Below are 24257 nucleotides of genomic sequence, written 5' to 3' on the forward strand. Positions count from 1 at the left end.
TACATCATCAAAATCGGGAGAGGTGGTGTTCAGCTGCAAGAAGGTCTACATGTCCATCAATAATTGCTAGAAAACATGAAAGAAAATTTTCGAAAATCAAACCACACATGATCATAAGTGGGAGAGGAGGTGTTCAGCTGCAAGAAGGTGTGAATGTCCACCCATAATACCTGAAAAATGGGTAAAAAAAAGGTGCGAATGCCCAACCATACATCATCAAAAGAAGGAGTGCATGTGTTCGGCTACAAGAAGGTGTGAACGTCCAACCAAAGTTTGTAAAAAGCAGTTAAGAAAAGGTTCGAATATCCAACCATACATAATCAAAATCGGGAGCAGAGCTGTTCGACTGCAAGTAGGTGTGAATGTCAGATCATAATTTGCAAAAAGCTGATGAGAAAGGGTGAGAATGCCCGACTATACACCATCAAATGCGGGAGCGGAGTTGTTCGGCTGTGAGTAGGTGTGAATCTCCAACCATAATTGCTGAAAAATGTGTTAGAAAAGGTAAGAATGCCGGTCCATACATCATCAAAAGCGAGAGAGGTTGTGTTCGGCTGCAAGTAGGTGTGAATGTCCAGCCATAATTACTCACAAACGGGTAAGAAAAGGTAGTATTGCCAGACCATATATGATCAAAACAGGGAGCGGAGGTGGTTCAGCTGCAAGAAGGTTTGAATGTCCGACTAAAGTTCAAATATATTAACAAAAGCGGGAGGAGAGGTCTTCGGATGAGAGTGGTTGAAAATTTCCAACCATAATGTATAAAATGCGGTGAAAAAAAGGTGTGATAGAACACTAAAAGGTGGAGCGGAAGTGTTCGGCTGCAAGAAGGTGTGAATGTCCGACTATATTTGGTGAAAAGCAGGTGAAGCAAGGTCTGAATGCCCAACCTTACATCATCAAAAGTGAGATCAGAGGTGTTTGGCTGCAAGAAGGCCATAGTTTGCCAAAAGCGGGTAAGGTGCGAATGTCCGACTAAATATCAACAAAATTTGGGCCGGAGGTCTTCGGATGCAAGTGGGTGTGAATGTCCGACTATATTTGGTGAAAAGCAGGTGAAGCAAGGTCTGAATGCCCAACCTTACATCATCAAAAGCGAGATCAGAGGTGTTTGGCTGCAAGAAGGCCATAGTTTGCCAAAAGCGGGTAAGGTGCGAATGACCGACTAAATATCAACAAAAGTGGGGGCGGAGGTCTTCGGATGCAAGTGGGTGTGAATATCCCACCATACAAGTATGGTGGAGAGGAAACTGTGAATGGCCGACCATAGTAAAAGGCGGGTGAGAGAAGGTGCGAATGTCAAACCATACATAATCAAAACAGGGAGCGGAGGTGTTCTGCTGTAAGAAGGTGTGAATGTCCAACCATAGTTGGTAAAAAGCGGGTAAGAAAAGGTTAAAATACCCGACTGTACACAATCAATAGCGGGAGCGGAGTTGTTCGGCTACTAAAAGGTGTGAAAGTCCGACCATGGTTTGTAAAAAGCGGGTAAGAAAAGGTGCGAATGCCCGACAATGTATGATCAAAAGAGGGAGTGGAGGTTTTCGGCTGCAAGAAGGTCTGAATGTCCAACCATAATTTGTAAAAACCGGGGAAGAAAAGGCTCGAAAGCCCGACTATACACCATCAAAAGTGGGAGCGGAGGTGTTCAGCTGCAAGACGGTCTGAATGTCCATCAATAATTGCTAGAAAACATGAAAGAAAATTTTCGAATATCAAACTGCACATGATCATAAGCGGGAGAGGAGGTGTTCAGCTGCAAGAAGGTGTGAATGTCTACCCATAATTACTGAAAAATGGGTAAGAAAAGGTGCGAATGCCTAACCATACATCATCAAAAGAGGGAGCGGAGGTGTTCCGCTGTAAGACGGTGTGAATGTCCAACCATAGATGGTAAAAAGCGGGTAAGAAAAGGTTAAATTACCCGACTGTACACAATCAAAAGAGGGAGCGGAGTTGTTCAGCTAAGAGAAGGTGTGAAAGTCCGACCTTGGTTTGTAAAAAGCGGGTAAGAAAAGGTTCGTATGCCCGAATATACACCATCAAAAGCGGAAGCGGAGGTGTTCGGCTTTAAGATATTGTGAACGTCCGACCAAAGTTTGTAAAAAGCAGTTAAGAAAAGGTTCGAATATCTAACCAAACATAATCAAAAGCGGGAGCAGAGCTGTTCGACTGGAAGTAGGTGTGAATGTCAGATCATAATTTGCAAAAAGCTGATGAGAAAGGGTGAGAATGCCCGACTATACACCATCAAATGCGGTAGCGGAGTTGTTCGGCTGTGAGTAGGTGTGAATCTCCAACCATAATTGCTGAAAAATGTGTTAGAAAAGGTAAAAATGCCGGTCCATACATCATCAAAATCGGGAGAGGTGGTGTTCAGCTGCAAGAAGGTCTACATGTCCATCAATAATTGCTAGAAAACATGAAAGAAAATTTTCGAAAATCAAACCACACATGATCATAAGTGGGAGAGGAGGTGTTCAGCTGCAAGAAGGTGTGAATGTCCACCCATAATACCTGAAAAATGGGTAAAAAAAAAGGTGCGAATTCCCAACCATACATCATCAAAAGCAGGAGTGCATGTGTTCGGCTACAAGAAGGTGTGAACGTCCAACCAAAGTTTGTAAAAAGCAGTTAAGAAAAGGTTCGAATATCCAACCATACATAATCAAAAGCGGGAGCAGAGCTGTTCGACTGCAAGTAGTTGTGAATGTCAGATCGTAATTTGCAAAAAGCTGATGAGAAAGGGTGAGAATTGCCCGACTATACACCATCAAATGCGGGAGCGGAGTTGTTCGGCTGTGAGTAGGTGTGAATCTCCGACCATAATTGCTGAAAAATGTGTTAGAAAAGGTAAGAATGCCGGTCCATACATCATCAAAAGCGAGAGAGGTTTTGTTCGGCTGCAAGTAGGTGTGAATGTCCAGCCATAATTACTCACAAACGGGTAAGAAAAGGTAGTATTGCAAGACCATATATGATCAAAACAGGGAGCGGAGGTGGTTCAGCTGCAAGAAGGTTTGAATGTCAAACTAAAGTTCAAATATATTAACAAAAGCGGGAGGAGAGGTCTTCGGATGAAAGTGGTTGAAAATTTCCAACCATAATGTATAAAATGCGGTGAAAAAAAAGGTGTGATAGAACACTAAAAGGTGGAGCGGAAGTGTTCGGCTGCAAGAAGGTGTGAATGTCCGACTATATTTGGTGAAAAGCAAGTGAAGCAAGGTCTGAATGCCCAACCTTACATCATCAAAAGCAAGATCAGAGTTGTTTGGCTGCAAGAAGGCCATAGTTTGCCAAAAGCGGGTAAGGTGCGAATGTCCGACTAAATATCAACAAAATTTGGGGCGGAGGTTTTCGGATGCAAGTGGGTGTGAATATCCCACCATACAAGTATGGTGGAGAGGAAGCTGTGAATAGCCGACCATAGTTTGGAAAAAGCGGGTAAGAAAAGGTTTGAATGCCCGAAGATACACCATCAAAAGAGGGAGCGGAGGTGTTCCGCTGTACGAAGGTGTGAATGTCCGACCATACTTGGTAAAAAGCGGGTAAGAAAAGGTTAAAATACCCGACTGTACACAATCAATAGCGGGAGCGGATGTGTTCGGCTACAAGAAGGTGTGACAGTCCGACCATGGTTTGTAAAAAGCGGGTAAGAAAAGGTGCGAATGTCCGACAATGTATGATCAAAAGAGAGAGCGGAGGTTTTCGGATACACGAAGGTTTGAATATCCTACCATAGTTTGTAAATAGCGGGTAAGAAAAGGTTCGAATGCCCGACTATACACCATAAAAAGCGGGAGCGGAGGTGTTCCGCTGTAAGACGGTGTGAATGTCCAACCATAGTTGGTAAAAAGCGGGTAAGAAAAGTTAAAATACCCGACTGTACACAATCAATAGCGGGAGCGGAGTTGTTCGGCTACAAGAAGGTGTGAAAGTCCGACCATGGTTTGTAAAAAGCGGGTAAGAAAAGGTTTGAATGCCCGAACATACACCATCAAAAGAGGGAGCGGAGGTGTTCCGCTGTACGAAGGTGTGAATGTCTGACCATACTTGGTAAAAAGCGGGTAAGAAAAGGTTAAAATACCCGACTGTACACAATCAAAAGAGGGAGCGGATGTGTTCGGCTACAAGAAGGTGTGACAGTCCGACCATGGTTTGTAAAAAGCGGGTAAGAAAAGGTGCGAATGTCCGACAATGTATGATCAAAAGAGAGGGCGGAGTTTTCGGATACACGAAGGTTTGAATGTCGTACCATAGTTTGTAAATAGCGGGTAAGAAAAGGTTCGAATGCCCGACTATACACCATAAAAAGCGGGAGTGGAGGTGTTCCGCTGTAAGACGGTGTGAATGTCCGACCATAGTTGGTAAAAAGCGGGTAAGAAAAGTTAAAATACCCGACTGTACACAATCAATAGCGGGAGCGGAGTTGTTCGGCTACAAGAAGGTGTGAAAGTCCGACCATGGTTTGTAAAAAGCGGGTAAGAAAAGGTTTGAATGCCCGAACATACACCATCAAAAGAGGGAGCGGAGGTGTTCCGCTGTACGAAGGTGTGAATGTCTGACCATACTTGGTAAAAAGCGGGTAAGAAAAGGTTAAAATACCCGACTGTACACAATCAAAAGAGGGAGCGGATGTGTTCGGCTACAAGAAGGTGTGACAGTCCGACCATGGTTTGTAAAAAGCGGGTAAGAAAAGGTGCGAATGTCCGACAATGTATGATCAAAAGAGAGAGCGGAGTTTTCGGATACACGAAGGTTTGAATGTCGTACCATAGTTTGTAAATAGCGGGTAAGAAAAGGTTCGAATGCCCGACTATACACCATAAAAAGCGGGAGTGGAGGTGTTCCGCTGTAAGACGGTGTGAATGTCCGACCATAGTTGGTAAAAAGCGGGTAAGAAAAGGTTAAATTACCCGACTGTACACAATCAATAGCGGGAGCGGAGTTGTTCGGCTACAAGAAGGTGTGAAAGTCCGACCATGGTTTGTAAAAAGCAGTTAAGAAAAGGTTCGAATATCCAAACCAAACATAATCAAAAGCGGTAGCAGAGCAGTTCGACTGCAAGTAGGTGTGAATGTCCAGCCATAATTACTCACAAACGGGGGAAGTAAAGGTAGTATTGCCAGACCATACTTGATCAAAACAGGGAGCGGAGGTTCAGCTGCAAGGTGTGAATGTCTGACTATAGTTTGTAAAAAGCGGGTAAGACAAGGTGCGAATGCCCAACAATGTATGATCAAAAGAGAGAGCGGAGGTGTTCGGCTGCAAGGTCTGAATGTCCAACCATAATTTGTAAAAAGCGGGTAAGAAAAGGCTCGAAAGCCCGACTATCCATCATCAAAAGCGGGAGCGGAGGTGTTCAGCTGCAAGAAGGTGTGAATGTTCGACTAAAGTTTGTAAAAAGCTGGTAAGACAAGGAGCGATGTCCCGACATTGTATGATCAAAAGCGGGAGCGGAGGTGTCCAGCTGTGAGTAGGTGTGATTGTCCGACCATAATTGCTGAAAAATGTGTTAGAAAAGGTAAGAATACTGGACCATACATCATCAAAAGCGGGAGAGGTGGTGTTCGGCTGCAAGAAGGTGTGAAAGTCCGACAATGGTTTGTAAAAAGCGGGTAATAAAAGGTTCGAATGCCCGAATATACATCATCAAAAGCGGAAGCGGAGGTGTTCGGATGCAGGAAGGTGTGAACGTCCAACCAAAGTTTGTAAAAAGCAGTGAAAAGCGAGAAAAAGCATTTCGTGAGTTCCGCATGATTTGGGATTTTGCTTATAAAATGCATTACTTCACTCAAACTATGTTAAAACTGATTTGTCCTTCATATTTACCATGTCTAGACATATTTAAACAAAAAAACAACGTTGTACTTTGCAGTAAAAGAAAGAGCAAATCTTAAGTTTCAGGAATCCGAGTATAAGCCTGCTTTCATGAGTTCTGCACGATTTCGGATTTTGCTATAAAATGAATTGCTTTGCTCAAACCAAGTTAAAACTGCTTTGTCCTTCCATATTCATCAATGTCTAGATCGACTTCAACAAAGAAAAACATTGGACTTTGCAGTAGAAGAAGTTGAAATCCATCTACACATTGATAAATATGAAGGACAAAGCAGTTCCCACTTGCCCATAAGAAAATAAGCTTATTCTCGGATTCCTGATCCTTCAGTGTTGCTCTTTCTTATACTGCAAAATACAATGTTGTTCTTTGTTGAAGTCGATCTAGACATTGATAAATATGAAGGAAAAAGCAGTTTTAACTTGGTTTGAGTGAATGAATTCATTTTATACATAAAATCCGAAATCGTGCAGAACTCATGAAAATAAGCTTATTCTCGGATTCCTAAAACTTTTGATTGGCTCTTTCTTTTACTGCAAAGTACAACGTTGTTTTTTGTTTAAATCTATCGAGACATTGATAAATATGAAGGTAAAAGCCGTTTTAACATAGTTTGAGTGAAGGAATTGATTTTATAGATAAAATCCCAAATCATGCAGAACTCCTCAAAAGGGGCGTATGGCTTAATCACAAGTGTGGTTCTTTCTCATTCAGGGTAGTATGAGGAAGTTTATGCTTGAAATATATGTAGAAATGGGTACATATGAAGGACAAAGCAGTGTTAACTTAGTTTGAGTGAAGGAATTCATTTTATACATAAAATCCCAAATCATGCAGAACGTATGAAAAGAAGCTTATTCTCGGATTCCTGATCCTTCAGTTTTGCTCTTTCTTCTACTGCAAAATACAATGTTGTTCTTTGTTGAAGTCGATCTAGACATTGATAAATATGAAGGAAAAAGCAGTTTTAACTTGGTTTGAGTGAATGAATTCATTTTATACATAAAATCCGAAATCGTGCAGAACTCATGAAAATAAGCTTATTCTCGGATTCCTAAAACTTTTGATTTGCTCTTTCTTTTATTGCAAAGTACAACGTTGTTTTTTTGTTTAAATCTATCGAGACATTGATAAATATGAAGGTAAAAGCCGTTTTAACATAGTTTGAGTGAAGGAATTAATTTTATAGATAAAATCCCAAATCATGCAGAACTCCTCAAAAGGGAGGTATGGCTTAATCACAAGTGTGGCTCTTTCTCATTCAGGGTAATATGAGGAAGTTTATGCTTGAAATATATGTAGAAATGGGTACATATGAAGGACAAAGCAGTGTTAACTTAGTTTGCGTGAAGAAATTCATTTTATACATAAAATCCGAAATCGTGCAGAACTCATGAAAATAAGCTTATTCTCGGATTCCTAAAACTTTTGATTTGCCCTTTCTTTTACTGCAAAGTACAACGTTGTTTTTTGTTGAAATCTATCTAGACATTGATAAATACCAGCCAAAACTCTGCTGCCGCTTTTGATAATTTATGGTTGGGCATTCTTACCTTTTCTTACCCGCTTTTTACAAATTATGATCTTACATTCACACCTACTTGCAGTCGAACACCTTCTCATCCACTTATGATCATGTGCGGTTGGGCTTTCGCACCTTTTCTTACCCATTTTTCAGTAATTATGGGTGGACATTCAGACCGTCTTGCAGCCGAAAACCTCCGCTCCTCTTTTGATCATACATTGTCGGGCATTCACACCTTGTCTTACCCGCTTTTTACAAACTTTAGTCGGACATTCAAACCTTCTTGCAGCTGAACCACCTCCGCTCCCTGTTTTGATCATATATGGTCTGGCAATAGTACCTTTTCTTACCCATTTTTGAGTAATTATGGCTGGACATTCACACCTTCTTGCAGCTGAACACCTCCTCTCCTGCTAATGATCATGTATGGTTTGATATTCGAAAATTTTCTTTCATGTTTTAAAGCAATTATTAATGGACATTCACACCTACTTGCAGCCGAACACCACCTCTCCCGCTTTTGATGATGTATGGACAGGCATTCTTACCTTTTCTAACACATTTTTCAGCAATTATGGTTGGAGAATCACACCTACTCACGGCCGAACAACTCCGCTACCGCATTTGATGGTGTATAGTCGGGCATTCTCACCCTTTCTCATCAGCTTTTTGCAAATTATTCTCTGACATTCACACCTACTTGCAGTCGAACACCTTCTCATCCGCTTTTGATTATGTTTGGTTAGATATTCGAACCTTTTCTTAACTGCTTTTTTACAAACTTTGGTCGGACGTTCACACCTTCTTGCAGCCGAACACCTACGCTTCCGGTTTTGATAGTGTATATTCGGGCATACGAACCTTTTCTTACCCGCTTTTTACAAACCATGGTCGGACTTTCACACCTTCTCTTAGCTGAACAACTCCGCTCCCTCTTTTGATTGTGTACAGTCGGGTATTTTAACCTTTTCTTACCCGCTTTTTACCAACTATGATCGGACATTCACACCGTCTTACAGCCGAACACCTCCGCTCCCTCTTTTGATGGTGTATGTTCGGGCATTCGAACCTTTTCTTACCCGCTTTTTACAAACCAGGATCGGACTTTCACACCTTTTAGTAGCCGAAAACCTCCGCTCCCGCTATTGATTGTGTACAGTCGGGTATTTTAACCTTTTCTTACCCGCTTTTTACCAACTATTGTCGGACATTCACACCGTCTTAGAGCGGAACACCTCCTCTCCCGCTTATGATCATGTACGGTTTGATGTTCGAAAATTTACTTTCTTGTTTTAAAGCAATTATTGATGGACATTCAAACCTTCTTTTTGATGGTGTATAGTCGGGCTTTCGAGCCTTTTCTTCCCGGTTTTTACAAACCATGGTCGGACTTTCACACCTTCTTGTAGCCGAACAACTCCGCTCCCGCTATTGATTGTGTACAGTCGGGTATTTTAACCTTTTCTTACCCGCTTTTTACCAACTATGGTCGGACATTCACACCGTCTTACAGCGGAACACCTCTGCTCCCGCTTTTGATGGTGTATAGTCGGGCATTCGAACCTTTTCTTACCCGCTTTTTACAAACTATGGTGGGACATTCAAACCTTCTTATATCCGAAAACCTCCGCTCTCTCTTTTGATCATACATTGTCGGACATTCGCACCTTTTCTTACCCGCTTTTTACAAACCATGGTCGGACTTTCACACCTTCTTGTAGCCGAACACATCCGCTCCCGCTATTGATTGTGTACAGTCGGGTATTTTAACCTTTTCTTACCCGCTTCTTACCAACTATGGTCGGACATTCACACCTTCGTACAGCGGAACACCTCCGCTCCCTCTTTTGATGGTGTATGTTCGGGTATTCAAACCTTTTCTTACCCGCTTTTTCCAAACTATGGTCGGCTATTCACAGCTTCCTCTCCACCATACTTGTATGGTTGGATATTCACACCCACTTGCATCCGAAGACCTCTGCCCCAAATTTTGTTGATATTTAGTCGGACATTTGCACCTTACCCGCTTTTGGCAAACTATGGCCTTCTTGCAGCCAAACACCTCTGATCTCGCTTTTGATGATGTAAGGTTGGGCATTCAGACCTTGCTTCACCTGCTTTTCACCAAATATAGTCGGACATTCACACCTTCTTGCAGCCGAACACTTCCGCTCCACCTTTTAGTGTTCTATCACACCTTTTTTTCACCGCATTTTATACATTATGGTTGGAAATTTTCAACCACTCTCATCCGAAGACCTCTCCTCCCGCTTTTGTTAATATATTTGAACTTTAGTCGGACATTCAAACCTTCTTGCAGCTGAACCACCTCCGCTCCCTGTTTTGATCATATATGGTCTGGCAATACTACCTTTTCTTACCCGTTTGTGAGTAATTATGGCTGGACATTCACACCTACTTGCAGCCGAACACAACCTCTCTCGCTTTTGATGATGTATGGACCGGCATTCTTACCTTTTCTAACACATTTTTCAGCAATTATGGTCGGAGATTCACACCTACTCAAAGCCGAACAACTCCGCTCCCGCATTTGATGGTGTATAGTCGGGCATTCTCACCCTTTCTCATCAGCTTTTTCCAAATTATGATCTGATATTCACCCCTATTTGCAGTCGAACAGCTCTGCTCCCGCTTTTGATTATGTATGGTTGGATATTCGAACCTTTTCTTAACTGCTTTTTACAAACTTTGGTTGGACGTTCACACCTTCTTGTAGCCGAACACATGCACTCCTGCTTTTGATGATGTATGGTTGGGCATTCGCACCTTTTTTTACCCATTTTTCAGGTATTATGGGTGGACATTCACACCTTCTTGCAGCTGAACACCTCCTCTCCCACTTATGATCATGTGTGGTTTGATTTTCGAAAATTTTCTTTCATGTTTTCTAGCAATTATTGATGGACATTTAGACCTTCTTGCAGCTGAACACCACCTCTCCCGATTTTGATTATGTATGGACCGGCATTTTTACCTTTTCTAACACATTTTTCAGCAATTATGGTTGGAGATTCACACCTACTCACAGCCGAACAACTCCGCTACCGCATTTGATGGTGTATAGTCGGGCATTCTCACCCTTTCTCATCAGCTTTTTGCAAATTATGATCTGACATCCACACCTACTTGCAGTCGAACAGCTCTGCTCCCGCTTTTGATTATGTATGGTTGGATATTCGAACCTTTTCTTAACTGCTTTTTACAAACTTTGGTTGGACGTTCACACCTTCTTGTAGCCGAACACATGCACTCCTGCTTTTGATGATGTATGGTTGGGCATTCGCACCTTTTTTTTACCCATTTTTCAGGTATTATGGGTGGACATTCACACCTTCTTGCAGCTGAACACCTCCTCTCCCACTTATGATCATGTGTGGTTTGATTTTCGAAAATTTTCTTTCATGTTTTCTAGCAATTATTGATGGACATTTAGACCTTCTTGCAGCTGAACACCACCTCTCCCGATTTTGATTATGTATGGACCAGCATTTTTACCTTTTCTAACACATTTTTCAGCAATTATGGTTGGAGATTCACACCTACTCACAGCCGAACAACTCCGCTACCGCATTTGATGGTGTATAGTCGGGCATTCTCACCCTTTCTCATCAGCTTTTTGCAAATTATGATCTGACATTCACACCTACTTCCAGTCGAACAGCTCTGCTCCCGCTTTTGATTATGTTTGGTTAGATATTCGAACCTTTTCTTAACTGCTTTTTACAAACTTTGGTCGGACGTTCACAATATCTTGCAGCCGAACACCTCCGCTTCCGCTCTTGATGGTGTATATTCGGGCATACGAACCTTTTCTTACCCGCTTTTTACAAACCAAGGTCGGACTTTCACACCTTCTCTTAGCTGAACAACTCCGCTCCCTCTTTTGATTGTGTACAGTCGGGTAATTTAACCTTTTCTTACCCGCTTTTTACCATCTATGGTCGGACATTCACACCGTCTTACAGCGGAACACCTCCGCTCCCTCTTTTGATGATGTATGGTTAGGCATTCGCAACTTTTCTTACCCATTTTTCAGTAATTATGGGTAGACATTCACACCTTCTTGCAGCTGAACACCTCCTCTCCCGCTTATGATCATGTGCAGTTTGATATTCGAAGATTTTCTTTCATGTTTTCTAGCAATTATTGATGGACATTCAGACCGTCTTGCAGCTGAACACCTCCGCTCCCACTTTTGATGGTGTATAGTCGGGCTTTCGAGCCTTTTCTTCCCCGGTTTTTACAAATTATGGTTGGACATTCAGACCTTCTTGCAGCCGAAAACCTCCACTCCCTCTTTTGATCATACATTGTCGGGCATTCGCACCTTTTCTTACCCGCTTTTTACAAACCATGGTCGGACTTTCACACCTTTTAGTAGCCGAACAACTCCGCTCCCGCTATTGATTGTGTACAGTCGGGTATTTTAACCTTTTCTTACCCGCTTTTTACCAACTATGGTTGGACATTCACACCTTCTTACAGCAGAACACCTCCGCTCCCTGTTTTGATTATGTATGGTTTGACATTCGCACCTTCTCTCACCCGCCTTTTACTATGGTCGGCCATTCACAGCTTCCTCTCCACCATACTTGTATGGTGGGATATTCACACCCACTTCCATCCGAAGACCTCCGCCCCCACTTTTGTTGATATTTAGTCGGTCATTCGCACCTTACCCGCTTTTGGCAAACTATGGCCTTCTTGCAGCCGAACACCTCTGATCTCGCTTTTGATGATGTAAGGTTGGGCATTCAGACCTTGCTTCACCTGCTTTTCACCAAATATAGTCGGACATTCACACCTTCTTGCAGCCAAACGCTTCCGCTTTTAGTGTTCTATGAGGCATTCACATATTTTTTTTCACCGTATTTTATAGATTATGGTTGGAAATTCTCACCCACTCTCATCCGAAGACCTCTCCTCCCGCTTTTGTTAATATATAGTCGGGCATTCGAACCTTTTCTTACCCGCTTTTTACAAATTATGGTCGAACATTCACTCCTACTTGCAGCTGAATACTTCCGCTCCACCTTTTAGGTATGTATGGTTGGCATTTGCACCTCTTTTTTTACTGATTGCTGAAGATTAAGTTGTTCTTTCTCAAACTACAATTTTTTTTTAATTGTTGAAACTTGATTTGAAGTGGATAAATAAGGAGGACAAACAGTTTTAAGTCAGGCTGATAGAAGGAATTAATTTTATAGCAAAATCTGTATTTCGTCATATGTCGAGAGATGCTTATTGCTGAAGAAGTTCTTTCTCATTCTACAAAGTACAACGTTGTTTATCGTTGAAACTTGATTAGACATGAATAAATATGAAGGACAAAGCAGTCTTAACTTGGTTTGAGTTAATGAATTCGTTTCATAGGAGAATCCGAATTCGTGCATAACTCATAAAATAGAGCTTATTTTCGGATTCCTGAAGAATGAGTCTGGTTCTTTCTCATAATACAAAGTTTGTTGTTTATTGTTGAAACTTCATCAGAAGTGAAGAAATAAATGAATGCCTATCAACAAATGTGGGATCTAAACTCTAGTGCTTCCTCTAAAATAATTTCCTTTCTCAATTTAGAAATGTGTGTGTGTAAGTCACAACACCCGTGACACCAAAACGGCTTTCTTTTCTCTACACTCTGCACTATGAGCACACACACCAAATCAGAAAGGCTTTTTTCTCTCTTTTCTACATTATGGACTGTGGGGACACAAAACCGCTCTCTCTCTTTTTTTTTTTTATCGTGTGCCAGGGCGTTGTCTCACGTATTAGATTATGCTTAAGATACGAATGGGTTTATCAGTCACATCAGAATCCATACATACTGATCCTCCCGTAATAAAATGGTCGGATCTTATCAAACACACTTTGTTTCTTGTGACAATCAAGTCAGCGAAACAGCGTATACACGTCAAGACACTGAATCAAGTTTGCCACAAGAACTCATAAGTTTGGCAGTATTGCTCTGCCGTCAGCAATCATACACCCATTTTATTTTCGTGAGACATGTGCAAGCACCTGTTCATCTACTGTTCTATCACTATGAATTAGTGATCTATTATCAATAAGGATACTTCTACAACTACTATCAAAGTATGTCCAGACTTCTTATGTTGTCAGTTGCTATATATGAATAAGTGGGTAGCTACTGACAAGCATTAAGCATGTCACACAGCCCAAACATATAACATTTCAGGACACACCACACAGTTAACAACCACAGTGAAGCGTGTCAAAGCCCAAACATGTAACATTCAACAGGACACTTACACAACACATTCAAATCAAACAGTCAGACAACATACAAGAACATATACCCCAGCCGGCATTGCTCCCTGCCTATTTTCGTACAGCACACTATGTGTGCGCACACCTTTATTCACAAACTCTTCAACTTATACTCTTTTACCGAAGCTGCTACAGCTCGATTGGCCGAATACCCTTTAATCCTATTTCGGTGAATTTGACATCTGCCTTACATATAACAGATTAGCGGTTTAGCAGTTTTAATTTAGTTTGAGTGAAGGAATTCATTTTATAGCAAAATCCGAAATCGTGAAGAACTCATGAAAGTAAGCTTATTCTCGGATTCCTGAAACTTTAGATTTGCTCTTTCTTTTACTGCAAAGTACAACGTTGTTTTTTTTGTTTAAATCTTTCTAGACATGGTAAATATTAAGGACAAAGCAGTTTTCACATAGTTTGAGTGAAGGAATTCATTTTATAGATAAAATCCCAAGAGTCTGCTGAGAAAAGAGAGTGAATGCGAAGTAGACTTTAACACGGCTATGGGAGCGAGCCGAGTGTGGGCTAACCGGGAGAATTGCTTGAAAGAAACGCGACACCGAATGAGCGATCAGAACAAAGCCTCAATACGGGATTCTCGTGGTGTTTTTGTTGCTGCCTTGTCTTTTGCACAGAGTAAAAGACAAGGCAGCCATCGAATAGGGCCCGATTGTTCCTAGTTGGTCAGCCGAGGAGCAAGGGGGGGGGGGGAGCAAGCGTCTCAACCAAGCAAAGCTCACCATGGGGAAGGTGGCTATGCCAACTAGCCTGATGCCCTGCTCCCGCAGTGACGGATAATCGTACTCTGGTTTCTCTTCATAACGTACAAGTCTTTCGCCTTTTACTAAAGATTTCTGTGGAGAGCAGCACTAATGAGTTGTTTCTATTTTTGGCAGGCTTTACCTTTGCGGGTGAAGCCCTTTCTGTCTGTGCAAAAGAAATCTTCTTACTGTGCAGAGTGACTTCTCTGAGTAGAGTCGCCTTACTTGTTGCGACTGTGCCGATGTTCGAAGCTGGAGTGCAAAGTTGTTGCTTGAATGGTGCTTGCTGGAGCGTGCGGGAGTGCAAAGTTATACCATTTAAAAGGGCTGAAGTGCTCAGTGCTCAGTGCAGCGGGTGGGCGACACTCTGGCCACCTTGAAAACCGAGGTTACATCCACTACCAGGGGCAGCCCAAGTTCTGCCGCAAGTGTGGTGAGCATGGGCACCTGGTTGAGGCTTGTACCAAGGTGTTATGTGGGAAGAGCAGAGAAATTGGGCAAACTTTTGGAGAGTGTCCAAATGGCAGGAAATGTAATCTCTGTGGAGAATTAAATCACCTCTTCAGAGATTGCCCTAAATCTTTTGCCAACAAATTAAAGACGGTAAAGCCACAGTCAAGCCAACAAAGAGAAGGACCAAAGGTGGCAGTTGGTGAACAAAGTGAAGAGGTTGACCCAATAAATTCAAACTTCCCGCCAAAAGCTTGGATTGGAAGTGAGGAGCAAAAAGGGGAGGGGTCTGTAGAGGCCTCACCACTCAGTGTTGAAGTCTGTGAGAATTCACAGGCAGAGGGTGGAGCTACGCTAAATGAGGAGGAAGAGCAGACAGGTGAGTCTAGTGAAGATACTCACCTCCCCGAAGGTCAACAGCCAAAGAGGACGGCATCTGAGCCTCTGATTCCCCAGTTGTATCAGAGAAGAGGGGAAGGGTTAGGTCCCTTTCAGACAGTTCTTCAGTGGAAGAACCTAGAGTCTTCCCCTCCGACTCACCAAATGAGGTCTCCTTTTTAACTTCAGCTCTGCAATCAACCCCCAGGGACTCAAAGTTAAATGCAACATTGCGTCAGAGGCCAACACCGAGAGTCCGAAAAGGAAATATAGATCACCCTACTCACTTTTCACCTAAAGAAATGAAGGAAGAGCTAGTTTCCCAAGAAATAACCTGTGTGTAATTTGTTTTGATAACTTAGAAAAACGAAAATGACATACCTACTTTCCTTTATGCTTTTAATGGTTCTCACCTTCTCAACACTAAATGTGAGAAGTGTGAAATCAAAGACAAGAGCCCAGAGTATTTTATCCTTCTTAGACTCCATAAAATCAGATGTGTTTTTAATACAAGAATGTGGACTACCTTTTTTAAAAAACCATAGACAATGGGAGGAAATGTGGCCCCATTTATCGATATGGAGTGGCTCAAATCAAAATAAAAATGATGGTGTGGCCATTCTAATTAAAAATCCGCATGTTATGGTGAAAGGTAGCACAGTGGTGAGAGACGGACGGGCACTTTTAGCACACTTGAATTTTATGGGGCAAGACTTTAACCTCTTAAATATTTATGGTTTCAATGGAAAAAATGAAAGGTATGACCTTTTAGAAGATATACAGCTTTACATGCTAGGGCAAGTACCTTTAGTTGTAGGAGGGGATTTTAACTGTATCTTGAGCAGGAAAGACAGAAAAAGAGCAGGGGTAGATTTTAAAGTGGATAAGACTTCGATTTTACTTCAGGGCATATGCAGGGATTTTAAGCTTACTGACTGTTTTAAAACCATGCATCCCAGAGAGGAGGGCTTCACCTGGTTTAGTCATGATGGCACCAGAGCCTCTCGCATTGATTATTTCTTTACTAGAGATTGCCCACCCACTGATGTTAGATTAACCCCTGTTTTCTTTTCAGACCACCTTATGCTCTCCTGCACCCTTTCACCCCCTTCTGGTGTGACGGTAGGAAGTGGTCTGTGGAAACTCAACTGTTCCCTGTTGGAGGATGAAATCATAGTCAGTCAGTACAGGGAATGTTATAAAGAGTGGCAGACCCTTCAAGACCTCTACGAAACACATGCACAATGGTGGGAAATGGTGAAGGAAACGACCCAGACTTTTTTTAAACAGCAAGGTAAACGTAAAAAAAGGAAAGAGAATAGATGTATGATGGGACTACATAAACGCTTACAGCGCTACTTTAAACTAAATCAGTGTGGCATAGACTTTAAAGAAGAAATCAAAGATGTCAAAAAGGAAATGTCAGTTTCAGCAGAAATAAAGAGTAAAGGAATTTTTGTAAGAAGCAGGGAGCAGGAAATTGAGGAAGGTGAAAAATAAAGAAAGTTATAAATAAAAAGGAGTGTATTCAAAATCTAAAAAGAGAAGATGGGTTTTTAACAAAATCCACACAAGAGATGATTGAAACTGTACATACCTTTTATAGTAACATGTACAAAGAGAAACCAGTGCACTTGGAAACATCGGCAGAAATCTTAAAATTCGTTGACAAAACCGTAAAAGAGAATGCACACTTGACACAGAATTTTACTGCTTTAGAGTTAAAAAAATGCCTAACAGGTTTTAAGAGAAGTCGAGCTCCGGGTTTAGACGGGCTTCCTGCAGAATTCTATCTGACCTATTGGGACCTTTTATCATCAGACATTTTAGATGTTTTTAAAGATTTTGAAAAACTCGACCGACTGCCTGACAGTTTTAGAGTGGGAATAGTGACTCTACTTTATAAAAAAAATGATAAGACTGACCTAAAGAATTGGAGGCCCATCACACTTTTAAACTTTGACTGTAAACTTTTTAGCAAGGTTTTAGCGACACGGATGTCCTCTGTTTTAGAGGAGGTAATTCACCCAGACCAAACTTGTGCCATCTCAGGGAGACAACTCACCGACAGCCTCGTACTGATTCGAGACATCATTGATTACGCTAGAGACAGAAACACCCGGCTTGTCATCTTAAATTTAGACTTTGAAAAAGCATTTGATCGGGTCTCGCATCAATATCTCTTTCAGGTGTTGCAGCCATCGAAAAGGGCCCGATTGTTCCTACTTGGTGAGCTTTGCTTGGTTGAGACGCTTGCCCCCCCCCCCCCCCCCCCCCCTGCTCCTCGGCTGACCAAGTAGAAACAATCTATTCGATGGCTGCCTTGTCTTTTACTCTGTGCAAAAGACAAGGCAGCCACAAACACCACGGGAACACCGTATTGAGGCTTTGTTCTGACCACTCATTCGGTGTCGCGTTTCTTTCAAGCAATTCTCCCGGTTAGCCCGCACTCGGCTCGCTCCCAGAGCCGTGTTAAAGTCCACTTCGCATTCACTCTCTTTTCTCAGCAGATTAAAAGAAAGTTTCATCTTGGGCTCCCTGAAACTTCCATCCTGCACCGCTGTTTGCTTTTTCACAAGAGCAGAGGAGAGCGCACCGTTCCCAGCGGCACTGCAGTACCGGGTCGAGGCTTGGAGTGAACGGAGCAAGCTTCTTTTTCAACTCCTATTCTTAAAAATCCATTTAATATGTTGTCCTCGTATAGAGGACATATTAAACTGATAAGAACAGATACTACACTTGATCTTAGCCAAAAGGCCGAGAAGCGATAACTGTCCACTGTTTCAGGTCCGAGGGCCCTTGCTGGCACAATGCGCACTTGTAGCAGTGTTCTTTTTATGGCCATAGGTGGCCAGAGTGTCACGTTGCACCTCCGCCCACCCGCTGCACTGAGCACTCTTCAGCCCTTTTAAATGGTATAACTTTGCACTCCCGCATGCTCCAGCAAGCACCATTCAAGCAACAACTTTGCACTCCAGCTTCGAACATCGGCACAGTCGCAACAAGTAAGGCGACTCTACTCAGAGAAGTCACTCTGCAAAGTAGCAAGATTTCTTTTGCACAGACAGAAAGGGCTTCACCCGCAAAGGTAAAGCCTGCCAATAATAGAAACAACTCATTAGTGCTGCTCTCCACGGAAGTCTTTAGTAAAAGGCGAAAGACTTGTATGTTATGAAGAGAAACCAGAGTACGATTATCCGTCACTGCGGGAGCAGGGCATCAGGCTAGTTGGTATAGCCACCTTCCCCATGGTGAGCTTTGCTTGGTTGAGACGCTTGCCGGTTAGCCCACACTCGGCTCACTCCCATAGCCGTGTTAAAGTCTACTTCGCATTCACTCTCTTTTCTCAGCAGACTCTTGGGATTTTATCTATAAAATGAATTCCTTCACTCAAACTATGTGAAAACTGCTTTGTCCTTAATATTTACCATGTCTAGAAAGATTTAAACAAAAAAAACAACGTTGTACTTTGCAGTAAAAGAAAGAGCAAATCTAAAGTTTCAGGAATCCGAGAATAAGCTTACTTTCATGAGTTCTTCACGATTTCGGATTTTGCTATAAAATGAATTCCTTCACTCAAATTAAATTAAAACTGCTAAACCGCTAATCTGTTATATGTAAGGCAGATGTCAAATTCACCGAAATAGGATCAAAGGGTATTCGGCCAATCGAGTTGTAGCAGCTTCGGTAAAAGAGTATAAGTTGAAGAGTTTGTGAATAAAGGTGTGCGCACACATAGTGTGCTGTACGAAAATAGGCAGGGAGCAATGCCGGCTGGGGTATATGTTCTTGTATGTTGTCTGCCTGTTTGATTTGAATGTGTTGTGTAAGTGTCCTGTTGAATGTTACATGTTTGGGCTTTGACACGCTTCACTGTGGTTGTTAACTGTGTGGTGTGTCCTGAAATGTTATATGTTTGGGCTGTGTGACATGCTTAATGCTTGTCAGTAGCTACCCACTTATTCATATATAGCAACTGACAACATAAGAAGTCTGGACATACTTTGATAGTAGTTGTAGAAGTATCCTTATTGATAATAGATCACTAATTCATAGTGATAGAACAGTAGATGAACAGGTGCTTGCACATGTCTCACGAAAATAAAATGGGTGTATGATTGCTGACGGCAGAGCAATACTGCCAAACTTATGAGTTCTTGTGGCAAACTTGATTCAGTGTCTTGACGTGTATACGCTGTTTCGCTGACTTGATTGTCACAAGAAACAAAGTGTGTTTGATAAGATCCGACCATTTTATTACGGGAGGATCAGTATGGATTCTGATGTGACTGATAAACCCATTCGTATCTTAAGCATAATCTAATACGTGAGACAACGCCCTGGCACACGATAAAAAAAAAAAAGAGAGAGAGCGGTTTTGTGTCCCCACAGTCCATAATGTAGAAAAGAGAGAAAAAAGCCTTTCTGATTTGGTGTGTGTGCTCATAGTGCAGAGTGTAGAGAAAAGAAAGCCGTTTTGGTGTCACGGGTGTTGTGACTTACACACACACATTTCTAAATTGAGAAAGGAAATTATTTTAGAGGAAGCACTAGAGTTTAGATCCCACATTTATTGATAGGCATTCATTTATTTCTTCACTTCTGATGAAGTTTCAACAATAAACAACAAACTTTGTATTATGAGAAAGAACCAGACTCATTCTTCAGGAATCCGAAAATAAGCTCTATTTTATGAGTTATGCACGAATTCGGATTCTCCTATAAAACGAATTCATTAACTCAAACCAAGTTAAGACTGCTTTGTCCTTCATATTTATTCATGTCTAATCAAGTTTCAACGATAAACAACGTTGTACTTTGTAGAATGAGAAAGAACTTCTTCAGCAATAAGCATCTCTCGACATATGACGAAATACAGATTTTGCTATAAAATTAATTCCTTCTATCAGCCTGACTTAAAACTGTTTGTCCTCCTTATTTATCCACTTCAAATCAAGTTTCAACAATTAAAAAAAATTTGTAGTTTGAGAAAGAACAACTTAATCTTCAGCAATCAGTATAAAAAGAGGTGCAAATGCCAACCATACATACCTAAAAGGTGGAGCGGAAGTATTCAGCTGCAAGTAGGAGTGAATGTTCGACCATAATTTGTAAAAAGCGGGTAAGAAAAGGTTCGAATGCCCGACTATATATTAACAAAAGCGGGAGGAGAGGTCTTCGGATGAGAGTGGGTGAGAATTTCCAACCATAATCTATAAAATACGGTGAAAAAAAATATGTGAATGCCTCATAGAACACTAAAAGCGGAAGCGTTTGGCTGCAAGAAGGTGTGAATGTCCGACTATATTTGGTGAAAAGCAGGTGAAGCAAGGTCTGAATGCCCAACCTTACATCATCAAAAGCGAGATCAGAGGTGTTCGGCTGCAAGAAGGCCATAGTTTGCCAAAAGCGGGTAAGGTGCGAATGACCGACTAAATATCAACAAAAGTGGGGGCGGAGGTCTTCGGATGGAAGTGGGTGTGAATATCCCACCATACAAGTATGGTGGAGAGGAAGCTGTGAATGGCCGACCATAGTAAAAGGCGGGTGAGAGAAGGTGCGAATGTCAAACCATACATAATCAAAACAGGGAGCGGAGGTGTTCTGCTGTAAGAAGGTGTGAATGTCCAACCATAGTTGGTAAAAAGCGGGTAAGAAAAGGTTAAAATACCCGACTGTACACAATCAATAGCGGGAGCGGAGTTGTTCGGCTACTAAAAGGTGTGAAAGTCCGACCATGGTTTGTAAAAAGCGGGTAAGAAAAGGTGCGAATGCCCGACAATGTATGATCAAAAGAGGGAGTGGAGGTTTTCGGCTGCAAGAAGGTCTGAATGTCCAACCATAATTTGTAAAAACCGGGGAAGAAAAGGCTCGAAAGCCCGACTATACACCATCAAAAGTGGGAGCGGAGGTGTTCAGCTGCAAGACGGTCTGAATGTCCATCAATAATTGCTAGAAAACATGAAAGAAAATTTTCGAATATCAAACTGCACGAATGCCTAACCATACATCATCAAAAGAGGGAGCGGAGGTGTTCCGCTGTAAGACGGTGTGAATGTCCGACCATAGATGGTAAAAAGCGGGTAATAAAAGGTTAAATTACCCGACTGTACACAATCAAAAGAGGGAGCGGAGTTGTTCAGCTAAGAGAAGGTGTGAAAGTCCGACCTTGGTTTGTAAAAAGCGGGTAAGAAAAGGTTCGTATGCCCGAATATACACCATCAAGAGCGGAAGCGGAGGTGTTCGGCTGCAAGATATTGTGAACGTCCGACCAAAGTTTGTAAAAAGCAGTTAAGAAAAGGTTTGAATATCTAACCAAACATAATCAAAAGCGGGAGCAGAGCTGTTCGACTGGAAGTAGGTGTGAATGTCAGATCATAATTTGCAAAAAGCTGATGAGAAAGGGTGAGAATGCCCGACTATACACCATCAAATGCGGTAGCGGAGTTGTTCGGCTGTGAGTAGGTGTGAATCTCCAACCATAATTGCTGAAAAATGTGTTAGAAAAGGTAAAAATGCCAGTCCATACATCATCAAAATCGGGAGAGGTGGTGTTCAGCTGCAAGAAGGTCTAAATGTCCATCAATAATTGCTAGAAAACATGAAAGAAAATTTTCGAAAATCAAACCACACATGATCATAAGTGGGAGAGGAGGTGTTCAGCTGCAAGAAGGTGTGAATGTCCACCCATAATACCTGGAAAATGGGTAAAAAAAAGGTGCCAATGCCCAACCATACATCATCAAAAGCAGGAGTGCATGTGTTCGGCTACAAGAAGGTGTGAACGTCCAACCAAAGTTTGTAAAAAGCAGATAAGAAAAGGTTCGAATATCCAACCATACATAATCAAAAGCGGGAGCAGAGCTGTTCGACTGCAAATAGGGGTGAATGTCAGATCATAATTTGGAAAAAGCTGATGAGAAAGGGTGAGAATGCCCGACTATACACCATCAAATGCGGGAGCGGAGTTGTTCGGCTTTGAGTAGGTGTGAATCTCCGACCATAATTGCTGAAAAATGTGTTAGAAAAGGTAAGAATGCCGGTCCATACATCATCAAAAGCGAGAGAGGTTGTGTTCGGCTGCAAGTAGGTGTGAATGTCCAGCCATAATTACTCACAAACGGGTAAGAAAAGGTAGTATTGCCAGACCATATATGATCAAAACAGGGAGCAGAGGTGGTTCAGCTGCAAGAAGGTTTGAATGTCCGACTAAAGTTCAAATATATTAACAAAAGCGGGGGGAGAGGTCTTCGGATGAGAGTGGTTGAAAATTTCCAACCATAATGTATAAAATGCGGTGAAAAAAAGGTGTGATAGAACACTAAAAGGTGGAGCGGAAGTGTTCGGCTGCAAGAAGGTGTGAATGTCCGACTATATTTGGTGAAAAGCAGGTGAAGCAAGGTCTGAATGCCCAACCTTACATCATCAAAAGCGAGATCAGAGGTGTTTGGCTGCAAGAAGGCCATAGTTTGCCAAAAGCGGGTAAGGTGCGAATGACCGACTAAATATCAACAAAAGTGGGGGCGGAGGTCTTCGGATGCAGGTGGGTGTGAATATCCCACCATACAAGTATGGTGGAGAGGAAGCTGTGAATGGCCGACCATAGTAAAAGGCGAGTGAGAGAAGGTGCGAATGTCAAACCTTACATAATCAAAACAGGGAGCGGAGGTGTTCTGCTGTAAGAAGGTGTGAATGTCCAACCATAGTTGGTAAAAAGCGGGTAAGAAAAGGTTAAAATACCCGACTGTACACAATCAATAGCGGGAGCGGATTAGTTCGGCTACTAAAAGGTGTGAAAGTCCGACCATGGTTTGTAAAAAGCGGGTAAGAAAAGGTGCGAATGTCCGACAATGTATGATCAAAAGAGGGAGTGGAGGTTTTCGGCTGCAAGAAGGTCTGAATGTCCAACCATAATTTGTAAAAACCGGGGAGGAAAAGGCTCGAAAGCCCGACTATACACCATCAAAAGTGGGAGCGGAGGTGTTCAGCTGCAAGACGGTCTGAATGTCCATCAATAATTGCTAGAAAACATGAAAGAAAATTTTCGAATATCAAACTGCACATGATCATAAGCGGGAGAGGAGGTGTTCAGCTGCAAGAAGGTGTGAATGTCTACCCATAATTACTGAAAAATGGGTAAGAAAAGGTGCGAATGCCTAACCATACATCATCAAAAGAGGGAGCGGAGGTGTTCCGCTGTAAGACGGTGTGAATGTCCGACCATAGATGGTAAAAAGTGGGTAAGAAAAGGTTAAATTACCCGACTGTACACAATCAAAAGAGGGAGCGGAGTTGTTCAGCTAAGAGAAGGTGTGAAAGTCCGACCTTGGTTTGTAAAAAGCGGGTAAGAAAAGGTTCGTATGCCCGAATATACACCATCAAAAGCGGAAGCGGAGGTGTTCGGCTGCAAGATATTGTGAACGTCCGACCAAAGTTTGTAAAAAGCAGTTAAGAAAAGGTTCAAATATCTAACCAAACATAATCAAAAGCGGGAGCAGAGCAGTTCGACTGGAAGTAGGTGTGAATGTCAGATCATAATTTGCAAAAAGCTGATGAGAAAGGGTGAGAATGCCCGACTATACACCATCAAATGCGGTAGCGGAGTTATTTGGCTGTGAGTAGGTGTGAATCTCCAACCATAATTGCTGAAAAATGTGTTAGAAAAGGTAAAAATGCCGGTCCATACATCATCAAAATCGGGAGAGGTGGTGTTCAGCTGCAAGAAGGTCTAAATGTCCATCAATAATTGCTAGAAAACATGAAAGAAAATTTTCGAAAATCAAACCACACATGATCATAAGTGGGAGAGGAGGTGTTCAGCTGCAAGAAGGTGTGAATGTCCACCCATAATACCTGAAAAATGGGTAAAAAAAAGGTGCGAATGCCCAACCATACATCATCAAAAGCAGGAGTGCATGTGTTCGGCTACAAGAAGGTGTGAACGTCCAACCAAAGTTTGAAAAAAGCAGTTAAGAAAAGGTTCGAATATCCAACCAAA

General features: G+C 42.1%; 3 non-coding genes across 3 annotated transcripts; 1 reads left to right on the forward strand and 2 right to left on the reverse strand.

Annotated features, from left to right (window-relative positions):
- The first annotated feature begins 14470 nt into the window (after positions 1 to 14470).
- LOC140310654 (U5 spliceosomal RNA) lies at positions 14471 to 14584 on the forward strand. Its single transcript, XR_011916704.1, has one exon. It is a non-coding gene; the product is annotated as a U5 spliceosomal RNA (small nuclear RNA).
- A 3260-nt stretch (positions 14585 to 17844) lies between these two features.
- LOC140310429 (U2 spliceosomal RNA) lies at positions 17845 to 18028 on the reverse strand. Its single transcript, XR_011916501.1, has one exon. It is a non-coding gene; the product is annotated as a U2 spliceosomal RNA (small nuclear RNA).
- Positions 18029 to 18336: 308 nt separating this feature from the next.
- Positions 18337 to 18450, reverse strand: LOC140310567 (U5 spliceosomal RNA). The gene has a single exon (XR_011916624.1). It is a non-coding gene; the product is annotated as a U5 spliceosomal RNA (small nuclear RNA).
- Positions 18451 to 24257: the final 5807 nt, after the last annotated feature.

The sequence above is a fragment of the Leuresthes tenuis genome, unplaced genomic scaffold, assembly GCF_036924035.1.
Source record: "Leuresthes tenuis unplaced genomic scaffold, fLeuTen1.0.hap1 SCAF_6, whole genome shotgun sequence".
NCBI lineage: Eukaryota > Metazoa > Chordata > Actinopteri > Atheriniformes > Atherinopsidae > Leuresthes > Leuresthes tenuis.